Source organism: Gossypium hirsutum, chromosome A05, assembly GCF_007990345.1.
Source record: "Gossypium hirsutum isolate 1008001.06 chromosome A05, Gossypium_hirsutum_v2.1, whole genome shotgun sequence".
NCBI lineage: Eukaryota > Viridiplantae > Streptophyta > Magnoliopsida > Malvales > Malvaceae > Gossypium > Gossypium hirsutum.
The window spans coordinates 48,709,848-48,726,546 of NC_053428.1; the positions used below are offsets into that span (position 1 = coordinate 48,709,848).

The window sequence follows — 16,699 nt, forward strand, 5'->3', positions numbered from 1 at the left end:
CTTCCTAGTGGTCTTTCCGAGATCAGTTTGGACAACTGGCCTATTTGAGTTTCGAGCCCTTAGATTGACGCTTGTTGATTTTTAAGTGCTGTTTCGGTGTTCTAAAAGTGAGTTATTCAGTGACATTTCCTCTATGAACTCATAAGCATCTTCAAGTGTTTTATTATTGATGGTTCCGCCAGCAGCTGTGTCAACCATTTGTCAAGTCAAAGGATTCAGGCCGTTATAGAATGTTTGAACCTGAAGCCAAAGCGGTAACCTATGGTGGGGGCACCTTCTCAAAAGGTCCTTGTATCTCTCCCATGCATCGTAGAGCGTTTCTAAATCCATCTGCACAAAAGAAGAGTTATCATTACGATATTTAGTCGTTTTAGTGGCGGAAAATATTTTAGTAAAAATTTTTCGGTCATTTGTTCCCAAGTAGTAATTGACCCTTGTGGTAATGAGTTCAACCACTGTTTAGCCTTATTCCTCAATGAAAAGGAGAACAATCGAAGACGTATGGCATCCTCAGAAACGCCATTGATTTTAAATGTATCGCATAGTTCCAAAAAGTTTGCTAAGTGAGCGTTAGGATCTTCATCCTGCAAACCATCAAACTGAACAAACTGTTGTATCATTTGAATTGTGTTAGGTTTCAGTTCAAAAGTATTTGTAGCTACAGCAGGTCTAACTATGCTTGATTCAGTTCCTGTTAAAGAAGGTTTAGCTTAATCATACATTGTTCGTGGAGTAGGATTTTGATTAGCCGCAATTGTAGGAGGTAGCTGATTGCCTTGGTTTTCAGCCATCTCTTCGGTTGGGGGTTGAGTATCATCCTCTTGCTCGTTCTTTGTGTATGTTAAGCTTCGCCTTATTTCTCTTTGGTTTCTGCGAACTGTGCGATCGATTTCTTTGACAAAAAGTAGTGGCCCTGACTGGTTTCTTCTAGTCATAAACTATAAAAACCTGCCAGAAAAAGGGAAAAAATTAGTAAATTATAATTAAAAATAAAATTATATTGCAAGAAAAATAAATTGCTAAAGTAATAAAAATTGAGTGCTCCTAATATTTTAGTTCCCCAACAATGGCGCTAAAAACGTGATTGCGTGATTTCGTAATACGTTTCAAATATTTATAATTAATAATTCTTGAAACTAACTATTATCGCGATGGAGGCAGGTGTACCTATCGAACAATAGTATAGTCTTAGCAAGACTGGATTGTCGAACCCAAAGGAACTAAAAGTACTAGTAATGACTGTCTTTTTATTATCTAGCCTAAGAATAATGGGGTTTGGTTTTAACTAACTAATTATCTAAACTAAGAACTCACAGAGAATAGAACCGGGGAATTGCTTTTGGGAAAATCGATTGAATTAAGACAATACCTAAGGAAAAATCCACCTAGACTGTACTTGTTATTCTGGCTCCGAATCGGACGGTTTATTCATTTAACTTGTTCCGTAGTAATCTCTAAGTTATGTTATTATCCCTATTCAAGACTAATAACGTCTAATCCCTAGATTGAATAATTGAGACCTTTCTCTAATTAACACCCTACGGTTGCTTTAACTCGATCTATGGATCCCCTTATTAGGTTTCACCCTAATCCGGCAAAATCTTGTCACCTTATGTCTAGGCACGCAATCAACTCCGCTTAATTATGACAAATGTACTCTTAGACAGGGTCTACTCCTCCTCTGAATAAGTGCTTATCTTGAGTCAGTATCCTGGGGTATAAAAACAAGAATTAAGAACACATAATTAAGAACAAGTTAAATATTTATCATACAATTTAGAAAATAATAACCAGATTCGTCTTAGGTTTCATTTCCCTTAGGTATTTAGGGAATTTATTTCATAACTAAAAAGGAAAACATCTTAGAATAATAAAGAATACAAAACATAAAGAAAACCCAAAACTCCTGAAGGGGAATTGAGGAGAGATCTTCAGTCTTGATAATGAATCCGGCTTCTGATATGAATCAATCGGCTACCATGGAGTAATTCCTTACTCCCTATTCTGTGTGTCCACTTTTCACTTCTTCTAGGGTGTATTTATAGGCTTTGGAATGCCTATGAGCCCTCAAAAGTGGCCTTTTCCGAATTGGACTTAACTTGGACTCGACAGGGACATGCCCGTGTGCGATTATTTCAGGACGTGTTCAAGCCTGTTAGAATGGCACGGGCGTGTGTTCCACCTGTGTGAGTCGTGCTTCGATTCTGCCATATTTACACGGCCATGTGGTCTACCCGTGTGAGGAAGTCCAGGCCGTGTTGATTTCGTACTTTGGCCCATTTTCTCCGTTTTTGGCCCATTTCTCATTCCTTTCGCTCTCTTATGCTTTCCTAAGTATAAAACATGAAATTAAAGCATTAGGAGCATCGAATTCACCAATTCTAATAGGAAATCATCCATAAATTTCATTAAACATGGGGTAAAAATATGTATAAATTACGGTTTATCAGCACACAGGGAGGAAGGAAGGAATTACTCGAAGGAAGCTGATTGATTCATCTCAGAAACTGGATTCACCATCAAGATTGAAGATCTCCCTTCAATTTCCCTTCAGGAGTTTTGGGTTTTCTTTATGTTTTGTACTCATTATTCTTCTGAGATGTTTTCCTTTTTAGTTATGAACTAAATCCTTTAAATACCTAAGGGGGGTGAAACCTAAGACGAATATTGTTATTAATTTCTGACTTGTATGATAAATATTTAACTTGTTCTTAATTATGTGTTCTTACTTCTTGTTTTGATATCCGAGGATACTGATTCAAGATAAGCTCTTATTCAGAGGAGGAATAGACCCTGTCTAAGAGTACATTTGTCATAATTAAGCGGAGTTGATTGCACGCCTAGAGATAGGGTGACAAGATTTTGCCAGATTAGGGTGAAACCTAATAAGGGGATCCATAGATCGAGTTAATGTAACCCTAGGGTGTTAATTAGAGAAAAATCTCAATTATTCAATCTAAGGATTAGACGTTATTAGTCTTGAATAGGAATAATAACATAACTTAGGGATCTCTACGGAGCAAGTTAAATGAATAAATCGTCCGATTCGGAGTCAGAATAACAAGTGAAGTCTAGGTGGATTTTTCCTTAGGTATTGTCTTAATTCAATTGTTTTCCAAAAGTAATCCCTCAATTCTACTTTCTGTGAATTCTTAGATTAGTTAATTAGTTAGTTAAAACAAAACCACCTTATTCTTAGGCTAGAAAATAAAAAGACAATTATTACTAGTACTTTCAGTTCCTTTGGGTTCGACAATCCGGTCTTGCTAAAACTATACTACTGTTTGATGGGTACACTTGCCTACATCGCGATAATAGTTAGTTTCAAGAACAAGTAATTATAAATATTTAAAACTTACCTGTCACGAAAATCGCGATCAAGTTTTTAGCGCCCTTGCCGGGGAACTAAGATATTAGAAACACTCAATTTTTATTACTTTAGCCATTTATTTTTCTTACAATTTAATTTAATTTAATTTTTTATTATTTATTAATTTAGTTTTTCTTTCTCTTGGCAGGTTTTTATAGTTTATGACTAGAAGAAACCCGTCAGGACCACTACCCTTTGACGAAGAAATTGATCGCACAGTTCACAGAAACCAACGAGAAATAAGGCAAAGCTTAAGATACACAGAGAACGAGCAAGAGGACGATACTCATCCCCCAACTGAAGAGATGGCTGAAAACAAAGATAATCAGCTACCTCCTATAATTGCGGCTAATCAAAATCCTACTCCACACACTATATATGATTATGCTAAACCTTCTTTAACAGGAACTGAATCGAGCATAGTTAGACCTATTGTAGCTGCGGATACTGTTGAACTTAAACCTAACACTATTCAAATGATACATAAATTTGTTCAGTTTGATGGTTTGCCGGATGAGGATCCCAACGCTCACTTAGCAAACTTTTTGGAACTATGAGATACATTTAAAATTAATGGTGTTTCTGATGATGCCATTCATCTTCGGTTATTCCCTTGTCCACTGAGGAAAAAAGCTAAACAGTGGTTGAACTCGTTACCACGAGGGTCAATTACTACTTGGGAGCAAATGACCAAAAACTTTCTATTAAAATATTTTTCGCTGGCTAAAATGGCCAAATTACGTAATGATATCTCTTCGTTTGTATAGATAGACTTAGAAACACTCTACGATACATGGGAGAGATACAAGGACCTTTTGAGAAGGTGCCCTCACCATGGGTTACTGCTTTGGCTTAAGGTTCAAACATTCCATAATGGCCTGAATCTTTCGAATCGACAAATGGTTGACGTAGCTGCTGGCAGAACCATCAATAATAAAACACTTGAAGATGCTTATGAGTTTAGAGAGAAGATGTCACTGAATAACTATTAGTGGCATGTCCTGAGGACTAAGCCAACTAAAACAACAGGTGTTTATAACGTCGATTCAGTTACTATGCTATCAAACCAGGTAGAACTTCTAAATAAAAAGATTGATGGTTTTCTTAGTTCTTCAAAGGTTCACCCAGTAATGCAGTACAAAGCAAGTGGAGGTGGAACAAGCCATTTGGAATACCAACCTTATAGCCACAACATGGATAACGAGCAATTAAATTACATGGGTAATAATCCTTGATCTCAAAACAATCCATATAGTAAAACTTACAATGCAGGTTGGAGGAACCAGCCAAATTTCTCGTGGGGCTATATAAGAAATCAAAGACCACAACATCCTTCAGGTTTTCAACAGCCACCCTATCAACAGGAAAAGAAGCTGAACCTTGAAGAGATGCTCACAAAGTTTATCATGGTGTCAGAAACCCATTTTCAGAACACCGAAACAGCATTTAAAAATCAACAAGCGTCAATCCAAGGGCTCGAAACTCAGATAGGCCAACTTTTTAAACTAATCTTCGAACGACCACTAGGTAGCTTGCCAAGTAATACTGAACCCAACCCAAGGGAACAGCTCAACGCGATTAATGTTCAAGATGAAGAAGGATTCGTTGAGCCTGAGCCAGAACCGAGGCAAGAAACTGTGGTAAGCAGAGGTCAAAGTGAGGTAGGTCATAATAAAAACAAATCAGTGAACGTCGAATATAAACCTCGTGTGCCATACCCCAACACTACAAGGAAAGACCGCTCAGATGAAAAATTTGATAAATTCCTTAAACTCTTAAAAGAATTACATATTAACTTACCGTTTACTGAAGCTCTATCGCAGATGCCAAACGCAATGAAATTTTTAAAGGAGCTTTTAGCAAATAAGCAGAAGTTGGATGAGGCATCGCATGTGAAGCTAAACGCAGTTTGCTCAGCTATTCTCCAAAATAAACTACCCAACAAACTAAAAGATCCAAGGATTTTTACGATTCCTTGCTTAATTGGTAGTTTAGATGTTAATAATGCATTAGCTGATTTGGGGCTAGTATTAACGTCATGCCCTACAAAATGTTCAAACAATTAGGTCTCGGGAAACCCCAACAGACTAGGATAAGCATTCAATTAGCAGAGAAAACTATAAGATTTCCTAGGGGTATTATTAAAGATGTGCTAGTTAAAATCGATAAATTTATATTTTTCGTTAACTTCATTGTTTTAGACATAAAGGATGATAGCAACACTCCTTTGATTTTAGGAAGGCCCTTTTTAGAAACCATTAAAACGATTATTGATATTAGCATAGGTGAACTCACACTCCGTGTGGGAGACGAAACAATCACCCTTCAAGCTTGCAATTTTGGAAACACATCGAAAATTGAAGGTGATCGTTTAACCCATTCTACTAAAACTGAAAATATGGTACAACCTACTTTGCAGGAAATGAGTCTGAAGGAAGCACATGAGTCATTCTCAAGCAGTAGCAGAGGACTTGTTCATGGAGATCGAAGGCTACAAATCGAGGAGCTAGATGAATGGCGGACTCATAAACCAAGAACACACGATAAACCAGAACTACGCCAGAACGAACTCAACACCTTCCCATATCAACTTAAGGTTGGAGATAAAGTCTTATTAAATGCCGTAGATCCTCACATTGTCACTACCACACCGAATGAAGAAATTCCTCTTACGGTACTTAGCATTTTCCCATTCGGTACAATCGAGGTAAGTCATCTAAAGTTCGACACTTTTAAGGTAAACAACACCCGTCTAAAACCTTATTTTGATGAGAATGATAGCAGGAATGAGGAGTATAAACTCTTCGAACCCCCATGACCATTCAATGGAGAGGTAAGTCTAGCTTAGACTATAAATAAGCACTTTTCGAGAGGCAACCCGAGTACTAACGGTTCTAAATTATTTAAACTTCAATTTTTAAGCATCTAGGCCACTAACAGAGTCTTTGAGCACAGGTTCCCAACTCCACATGGCTGATCACACGATCGTACTTCAAGCTGTGTAACGACCACGGGCGTTACCACGGCCGTACAATACGGCCGTACAAAAATAGGGTAAAAGTTATCTTTCCCAAAACGGGATGCGATAAGTGGCCACGGGTGTGCGACCTAGCCATGGTCAAATCTGTCAAATACACACAAGCGTGAGACACGCCGTGTCTAGCACCCGTGGATGACACTGTCAAAATAACACGGGCGTGTGAACTGGCCGTGCCATTTGAAATAAAATTTATTCTTCTTTTATAAATTTTTGAAGATTCTATTGTTTTTAAAACGACTTATCTTTAGGATTACTATCAAATTATTCCCCCAATTCTCCTTTTGTCCTTTAGAATCATGTTTTTCCTCTAGTCATATTTCAAACAACTCGCTCTCGGTGATCCAGGAATTTCATTCAGTTTCAACTCAGGAAGTTCTACTTCTCTCCCTATCTTATTTTTATATTTTTATATATATCTTTGTACATTGAGGGCAATGTACATCTTAAGTGTGGGGGGTATTTATTTCACTATCAAAAAAATCCCTAAATGACTGCCTTGTTCTCTTGAAAAGCTCTCATATCATATTTAGGATAAATTTTGATTGATTTATGATATTGATTGATATATCTTGAATTAAAACATAGGCATTTATGTATTGATTGTTTAAACCTTAAGACATTAGAGAATCAAGCATGATAAGTTGATTTTTAAGAATTTAAAATTTTAGGTTGTTTCCCCAAAGTTTAGGCATTACTTTGAGTTGGAATTCACAAGTTTTAAACTTCAAAAAGCCATAATTTTTGTGAGATTTTTGAGCCTTTTGAGCATCTATTAATTCTTTCATGCTCATTTTTATTATTGCTTTGAGTGCGTCATTATTGAATTGTTATTCTAGAACTTGATTGATTACGCATGTCGAGACCATACTATTTGATTTGATATGTCAAAATGAGAAAGGCACTTAGGATTAACCCACTCATGCCATGAAAAGCCTACCTCCACGATTAACCCTTAGTGAATCCCGTTGAGCTAACTAGCCATTTCTTGTATTACCCTTAATATTAACCCTTAACCCATTATTGTTGAAATCCCCTAAATTAATTTGATCCCCATTTCTTGTCGAGATTGGAATTGAAATAGTTTCTTAGCTAAGTTTTATTCTACTTTGTATTTAACTTGCTCTTTAAAAAAAGTGTATACATCTTAATAGTAGTAATCTTCTGAGCTAAAGAAGTTAAATTCCATATTCTAAGAAAAGCTCTATTGTACGCAATTGATGACTAGCTATTTTTCTAGTTAGGCAATTTTTAAAGTCAATCTCGATTCTAACCTTTTCTTTTAGCTTGTGACCACACCCCCTAACCAAGCCTCATTACAACCCTTTAAAGACCTTTTGATTGATGCATCATCTCAAATTATAGTGGTGGAGATTTGATTTTCGTGCAAGCCTATGGTAATGACTTTTCATTATTGACTATTGAGTGCTTCATTTATTGTCCTTAAACACCTCGAATGATTTGAGTGAATCTTTAGTGAGGATGTAAAACTCTGTGACATTTTGAATACAAGGTAATTACTTTGACGAGGGGAGACACCTATGTTTTTAGAATAAAATGCTCAACATGGAATGATTGAAACTTTGATGTTCTTTTAGTTGAATTCTCAATGTATGATTACCTATGGATTATTTTGAGATATTATCGATAGAATTATAAGTTGAGAAGAATTTATTTTGATTATGAGTTGAGAATTTTGCTTGAGGACAAGCAAATGCTTAAGTGTGGGGGTATTTGATAAACCAGAATTTATACATATTCTACCCCATGCTTAACGGATTTTATGGATGATTTTCCATTAGAATTGGTGAATTCGATGCTCTTAATGCTTTAATTTCATGTTTTATACTTAGGAGAGCATAGGAGAGCGAAATGAACGAGAAACGGGCCAAAAACAGAGAAAAATGGGCCAAAGTACAAATTCAACATGGCCTGGACCTCTTCACACGGGCAGACCACACGGCCTTGTCAATTTATCATATTCGAAGCACGACTCACACGGGCGTGTCCCCGCCGAGCCCAAGTTGAGTTCAATTCAGAAAAGGCCATTTTTGAGGGCTTCTAGGCATTCTAAAGCTTATAAATACACCCTAGAGGAGGAAAGTAAGGGGGCACATAGGGAAGAAGGAAGGAATTACTCGAAGGAAGCCGATTGATCCATCTCAGAAGCCGGATTCATCATCAAGACTGAAGATCTCCCTTCAATTTCCCTTTAGGAGTTTTGGGTTTTCTTTATGTTTTGTACTCATTATTCTTTTGAGATGTTTTCCTTTTTAGTTATGAACTAAATCCCCTAAATACCTAAGGGGGATGAAACCTAAGACGAATCTTGTTATTAATTTCTGAATTGTATGATAAATATTTAACTTGTTCTTAATTATGTGTTCTTACTTCTTGTTTTGATATCCCAGGATACTGATTCAAGATAAGCTCTTATTCAGAGGAGGAATAGACCCTGTCTAAGAGTACATTTGTCATAATTAAGCGGAGTTGATTGCGCGCCTAGAGATAGGGTGACAAGATTTTGCCGGATTAGGGTGAAACCTAATAAGGGGATCCATAGATTGAGTTAATGAAACCCTAGGGTGTTAATTAGAGAAAAGTCTCAATTATTCAATCTAGGGATTAGAAGTTATTAGTCTTGAATAGGGATAATAACATAACTTAGGGATCTCTACGGAACAAGTTAAATGAATAAATTGTCCAATTCGGAGTCAGGATAACAAGTGAAGTCTAGGTGGATTTTTCCTTAGGTATTGTCTTAATTTAATCGTTTCCAAAAGTAATCCCCCAATTCTACTTTCTGTGAATTCTTAGATTAGTAAATTAGTTAGTTAAAATAAAACCACCTTATTCTTAGGCTAGATAATAAAAAGACAGTCATTACTAGTACTTTTAGTTCCTTTGGGTTCGACTCCAGTCTTGCTAAAACTATACTACTGTTCGACAGGTACACTTGCCTACATCGTGATAATAGTTAGTTTCAAGAACGAGTAATTATAAATATTTAAAACTTATCTGTCACGAAAATCGCGATCAAAGGGGGATCGCAGCACGCTTTATTACCAAGTGTGTACATACACTGCACACACACAGTGGATCGGCAAATCCCGAAATACCGAAATGCCTAGAAGCTAAAATTTTGGCTACAATAGACTTGCAAGTGCACGAACACTCGTAAGGGAAAACTGATAGGTTTTCAGAGGCCTCATGGACAATTCCATGGACTTGGGCCGTGGTTTGGCCAATCGAGCTAGAATTGGTTAAGTGGGCCCGCTGGGCTGTTGGGCTCATAATAGGCAAAATTGATAAGTTGATGTTAAGTGATGGAAATTATATGAAAGCATGAATATGAATGTGATTTGGGCCTAATGAGCTATATGAATGTGATTTGGGCCTAATGGGCCATATGAATGTGATTTGGGCCTAATGGGCCATACGAATGTGATTTGGGCCTAATGGGCCATATGAATGAGATTGGGCCTAGTGGGCTATATGCATGTATGTAGACTTGTTTGGGCTTTGTAAAGGGTTTTGGGCCTAGTATCTGATAACTGTTTAATTGACATAAAACTTAATTAATTAATTGCGACCGTGGACAAGTCATAAGGTTAAGGTGTAGTAATAGGTATATGCATGTCTAGGATTGGATCTAGGGAGAGCTTGGTACTAAAGTGGTCTTAATGACTCACCTCCTCTTCTCTGGAATCCTACTTGGTGCATAGTATCTATTCACTTTAGCCAACGAGGACTTTTTAACGGGCCAAGGTAAGTAATAAACCTAATAAAGAGAAATTACCGAAATGCCCCTAAGGGCAAAAATAACGAAAATACCCCTATGTGTTGAATGTAAGATTTATGAATGTTACATGTATATCTACTGCATACATACAATATTATGTTTAGGTTGCATATGGGTTGGGAATTATGGAACAGAGGAAGTATATGAGGATCGCATGGTTGCTTGACAACTGTAGGTCCACCGACGCCTTTTAAGCCCAATATGTGATTGGCAGCTTTCTGTAATGAAGGTAGTTCCGCAACTGGGCTACCATTGATGTATATCAGATGGGTGGATCGATATTTATATCCCCACATGATGTGTAACAGTTGGATTATTGAGGTGGGTTGCACTGTATTGCATTGCATGTATGATTTTATGGCGATTGATGAATGCTTATTACTCGTCGAGGGTTGTACACACTAAGTTTTCGAAATCTCACTCCTTTTATTTTTCTCAGGTGATGCTCAGTAGAAGGTTCGATGTTTGGAGGGACTCAGAGGTGGCCAGCTAGCAAGACGACTTGGACTTGTTTTTTTTAAAAGAAAGCATATAGTTTCTACCTTATTAAGTAATTTCAGCCTAGAATGAAATAAGGCCCTCCCTTTTATTATTATTTAGATTGTTATTTTTATGCGTTGTAATTATCAATAGGTGAACATGGGTTTCCTAAATCATAGATTGTTTTTCTACGTTTCCACAACTAAATTTTAAAATGACAGGCTTTCATAAATCATATGTTTTAAACAAGCTTTCACATTTGAAAGAGAATTTTTATAAGTTAATTAAGGTTTCTCATTTTAAGGAAGGGTTTTCAATGAAAACAAGGTTTTCGCTAAAACACTTCAATATGACGCGCCAAATTTGGCCATAACGTCTGGGCCGGGTTTGGGGTGTTACATTTAGTGGTATCTAAGCCCAGTTGCAAAACTTGGGTTGTGAAGTGGGCCTTATTATTTTGGTTTTGTTTTTAAAAAAATTCACGATGTTTTGGAAGAAAAAAAATTTTGTTGTGCGGCAAACCGAGTCTCCGACGTCAAACCAAGTAAGTTCCTTTATTCTTAAGCTTGTGTAATTTGATATACTGTAGGTAGTTAGTGGGCTACTTTAGATGATTATGCTAAGGTTTTTTTTTAGATTGAAACTGAAGCCCGTAGGACCTTGGAACTGTAGATGATTGATGAAAACAACCTTCTTTTAATACTTCCATAAAACATAGATTTAATTATTAAAACTAACTAAAACTTCATAAAATTTCTAATCCAGATAATACGTGAGACAACGATGAGTGCTAGAAGAGGTGCAAGAGGCCGTGGCCGACGCTGCGGAAGTGTTAGGGCTGAATCGTCGGCATCAGGCCATATGTTCAATGTTGGAGTAGAAGAGGCTCCGGCCTCACCCGTGGCTGGGAATGGACCGTATGATCAAGCCGCGGAGGAAGATGCATTGTTGCAGGCAATGCTGAGGATTTTGGAAAGGGTCGCAGGGCCCAATAATGGCACGAGAAATCGGGGTTCCATTCTAGAGTGACTTCGATCAAATGGGGCTGAGATCTTTAAAGGTGTGGCTGGTGTGGCTCCTAACGTGGCGGAATACTGGTTGGAGGCCACCGAAAGGATAATGGAGGACTTGGACTATTCTCCTGAACAAAAGTTGAAAGGGGCAGTGTCACTGCTTAGGGAAAAAGCTTACCAGTGGTGGTTGACAGTAAAAGAGGGCACCCAACCTGAGCAGGTCACTTGGGAGTTTTTCAAAACTGCGTTCCAAGGGAAGTATGTGGGAGTGAGTTATGTGGATGCTAGAAGGATGGAGTTCCTGAACTTGACCCAAGGTAACAAATCTGTGGCAGAGTATGAGGTGGAATTTCTACGCCCTAGTAGGTATGAAAGAGTTATGGTGGCAACGGACTATGAGCGTTGTGTTAGGTTTGAGGATGGTCTTAGGGATAGCCTCAGAGTATTGATAGCTCCACAAAGGGAACGAGTCTTCTCGGAGTTGGTAGAGAAAGCAAAGATAGCTGAGGAGGTAAAGTGCACTGAGCGCTTAAATCGAGAAAAAGAAAAGGGTAGGAATAAAAGGGAGGCTGAGACTCCTGGTGTTGGACAGAGTCCTAGGGCTAGGGCCAAAGATAATGGGCCAGTTAGAGCAGGGCCCCTGCTGTGAATCCAGGGGTGCCACCTTGTGCTGATTGTGGGAAAGGTCATGTAGGCGAGTGTTGGAAGAGGACAGAAGCTTGTCTGGCTTGTGGATCTATGGAGCATAGGATTAGGAATTTCCCTAGAACGCCAGTTCGGTGCCAGGCGTGGGTAGAGGTGATGTACAGCCCCCGAGGGGTGGTCAGCAGCTACCTAGAGTCTATGGTCAGGCCAAGGGTGAAAACGGTTTGGGCCGTGGAGCACCGAGCAGAGGTGTTGGTCATACTGAGGTGAGACAGCCAGCGTTGGTCTATGCAGCACATCGTCGAGAGGACGGAGACGCTCCAGAGGCGAATATTGGTATGTACGTTAACCATAACATGCTATTTATTTAGTTTGGAATTAGAGTGCGCAGCGGGAGCATGGTGTGGAAGTCTATGCTATACAGCTGTACTAATAGTTGGGAATTTCGAGAATGAAATTTCTTTTAGGGGGTAGAGTTATAACGCCCCAAAAATCCCGAACTCCCGAACTTTTATTTTCAGTTTCGATAAAAATTGTGCTTCACATTCCTAGTCAAGTGTTAATTATGTGATAGTAGGTCTTGGTTAAGGTTTGAGTTCAAGCTTAGGGGTGAAGGAAATTATGTTTTAATATTTAAAAGAACCTTGTTCGCAAGTAGGTTGAGTGGCGAGTGGCGTCACATGAATTACAAGGAGGTCTGGGGTTTGAATCCCTCCTTGCTCAAAAGAAGGATTTATTTTTGCTTATGGGATGGACAGTGGTGGCGTTGGATATGAACACTGTAGGGAGTGATAAGAAGAGAAATTTGAGGAGGGGATTGTGAGTTATCAGGGAGAAAAATTAGGAGGTAAGGAGTGTAAAGAGGTGGAGCCGAATTGGGAATTTGGGCATAGGAAATTCGGCCATAGAGGCTATATATAGGTGCTGAATGTGAGGTGATACGTGATATTCGTGACAGGTTTTAAATATTTATAATGAATCATTTTTGAAACTAACTATTATCACGATGAAGGCAAGTGTACCTATCGAACAGTAGTATAGCTTTAACAAGACTGGATTCTCGAACCCAAAGGAACTAAAAGTTTTAGTAATGACTGTCTTTTTATTATCTAGCCTAAGAATAATGGGGTTTGTTTTAACTAACTAAGAAACTAAACTAAGAATTCACAGAAAATAGAATTGGGGAATTACTTTTGGATAAACGATTGAATTAAGACAATACCTAAGGAAAAATCCACCTAGACTTCACTTGTTATTTAACTCTGAATCGGACGATTTATTCATTTGACCTGATCCGTAGAAATCCCTATGTTATATTTTATCCCTCTCGAGATTAACAATGTCTAACCCAAGGTTGAATAATTGAAATCTCTTTCTAATTAACTCCCTAGGTTGCATTAACTCGATCTATGGATCCCCTTATTAGGTTTCACCCTAATCCGGAAAAATCTTGTCACCCTATCTCTAGTCGCGCAATCAACTCCGCTTAATTATGAAAAATGTACTCTTAGACAGGGTCTATTCCTCCCTTGAATAAGAGCTTAACTTGAATCAATATCCTGGATTATCAAGACCAGAATTAAGAACACATAATTAAGAACAAGCCAAATATTTATCATACAATTCAGATAATAATAACAAGATCTGTCTTAGGTTTCATTCCCCATAGGTATTTAGGGGTTTTAGTTAATAACTAAAAAGGTAAACATCTCAGAAGAATAATGAATACAAAACATAAAGAAAAACCCAAAACTCCTGAAGGGAAATTGAGGGGAGATCTTCAGTCTTGATGATGAATTCGGCTTTCGAGATGGATCAATCAACTTTCCTTGAGCAGTTCCCTACTTCGTTCTCTCTATCCCCCCTTTTCCTCCTCCTCTAGGGTGTATTTATAGGCTTTAGAATGCCTAAGAAACCTCAAAATTGGCCTTTTCTAAATTGGACTAAACTTGGGCTCGACAGCGACAGGCTCATGTGGGATTACTTCAGACCTTAGTCAAGCTTGTTAAATAGGCACGGGCATGTGGTCCACCTGTGTGAGTCGTGCTTTGATTCTGCCAAATTGACATGGCCGTGTGGTCTGCCCGTGTAAGGAGGTCCAGGCCATCTTGATTTTGTACGTTGGCCCATTTTCTCCATTTTTGGCCCGTTTCTCGTTCCTTTCACTCTCCTATGCTCACCTAAGTATAAAATATGAAATTAAGGCATTAGGAGCATCGAATTCACCAATTTTAAGGAAAAATCATCCATAAAATGTGCTAAGGATGGGATAGAAATATGTATAAATTACGGTTTATCAAATACCCCCACATTTAAGCATTTGCTTGTCCTCAAGCAAAATCCTCAACTCTTAATCAAAATAAATTCTTCTCAACTTATAATTTCTATCGATAATATCTCAAAATAAACCATAGGTAATCAGACATTGAAAATTCAACTGAAAGAACATCAAAGTTTCAAACATTCCAAGTTGAGCATTTTATCATTAAAACATTGGTGTCTCCCCTCATCCAAGTAATTACCTTTGATTCAAAATATGACAGAGTTTCACATCCTCGCTAAAGAGTCACTCAAATCACTCGAGGTGTTTAAGGACAATAAATAAAGCACTCAATAGTCAATAATGAAAAGTCATTACCATAGGCTTGCATGAAAGTCAAATCTCCACCACTATAAATTGAGATGAAACATCAATTAAAAGGTCTTTAGAGGGTTGTAACGTGGCTTTGGTTAGAGGGTGTGGTCACAAGCTGAAAGAAAGGGTTAGAATCGAGATTGAATTGAAAAATTACCTAACTAGAAAAATGACTAGTCATCAATTGCGTACAATAGAGCTTTTTCTCAGAATATGGAATTTAACTTTTTTGGCTCAGAAGATCACTACTACTAATATGTATACATGTTTTTTTTAAAGAACAAGTCAAATTACAGAATAGAATAAAACATAGCTAAGCAACTATTCCAGCTCAAATCTCGACAAAAATAGGGAGCAAATTAATTTAGGGGATTTCAACAATAATGGGTTAAGGGTTAATGTTGAGGGTAAATCAATGAAAGGGTTGTTAGGCTTAAGGGGGCTCACTAAGGGTTAATTGTGAAGGTGGGCTTTTGTGGAGTGAGTAGGTTAAACCTAAGTGCCTTTATCATCTCGACATATCAAATCAAATGGTGTGGTCTTGACATGCATAATCAAGCAAGTTCTAGAATAACAATTCAATACTGACGCACTCATAATGAAAGTGAGCATGAAAGAAATAATAGATGCTCTAAAGGCTCAAAATCTCACAACAATTATGGCTTTTTTATGTTTAAACTTCTGAATTCCAACTCAAGGTAATACTTAAACTTGGGGAAACAACTTAAAATTTTTTAATTCTTCAAAGATCAACATATCATGCTTGATTCCCTAATATCTTGAAGTTTAAACAATCAATGCATAAATGCCTATGTTTTAATTCAAGATATATCAATAAACATTATAGACTAATTGGAATTCATTCTAATAATGATATGAGAATATCGCATAAAAATAAAATAAAATTTAGGGATTTTTCTGATATAAAAGACCCCCTCACTTAAGATGTACACTGTCCTCAATGTACAAAGGTAGATATTTTGAAAAAGATAGATTTATAATCATAAGATAATGAGAGAAGTGAAACTTCCTGAATGATGAATGAATTCCTCGAACTGGAGTTTTGGAGAGTAATCGACATGAAAATGGAGGAGGATACTCCGGTGGTGGTAGAGGTTCATTAGTCTATAAGTCCTATGCCAAAAGAATATTATATCTGGTGGTAGCTATGGTCGTGGTCGAGCAGGACATGGCAGTTGTGAAGAACCTTTCCCAGTGGAGTTTCAAGTTCCTGAGTAATAGTGAGCTTTGGAGCTCTCTATAACTGTGATAAATTTAGGAACTCTGTTAAGAGATATATAAGGAAGACTAAGTACTCAATATGAATTAGCCGAAATTAAAAATTGTAAAATAATAATTATAAGTCCTAATAAAAATAAGGTGAAAGAAAAATAAAAAGTAGTCTTCAAATAAAATAAAAGTAAAAACATAAAATAATAAATAAAAGTTTTTAAACATCTTCATCACTAGATGGTTCACAAGGTGGGGGTGGTGATGAGATGTGGAAGTGCTGACAAATCTGTTGTAGAGTAGCATCAATGTTATCGAAACGCTGAAAACACTGTTTCTCGATTCGGGTAAGGCGCTCAGAGATGTTAGCGTATGAAGCCGCCGCATGAACTGGATGAGAAGGAGGTGCTAGCTGAGATGGTGGGTCTTCGTGATGTGGAGGGACATCATCAATAATGTCCTCAGGGTCTCCCTCCTTGGGTGAGAT

The 16,699-nt window shown here is 37.6% G+C and overlaps 2 non-coding genes across 2 annotated transcripts; one reads left to right on the forward strand and one right to left on the reverse strand.

Moving 5' to 3' along the window:
• Positions 1-256: 256 nt before the first annotated feature.
• LOC121230073 (small nucleolar RNA R71) lies at positions 257-363 on the forward strand. Its single transcript, XR_005928025.1, has one exon. It is a non-coding gene; the product is annotated as a small nucleolar RNA R71 (small nucleolar RNA).
• A 3,741-nt stretch (positions 364-4,104) lies between these two features.
• LOC121230151 (small nucleolar RNA R71) lies at positions 4,105-4,211 on the reverse strand. The gene has a single exon (XR_005928103.1). It is a non-coding gene; the product is annotated as a small nucleolar RNA R71 (small nucleolar RNA).
• Between the last annotated feature and the right edge of the window lie 12,488 nt (positions 4,212-16,699).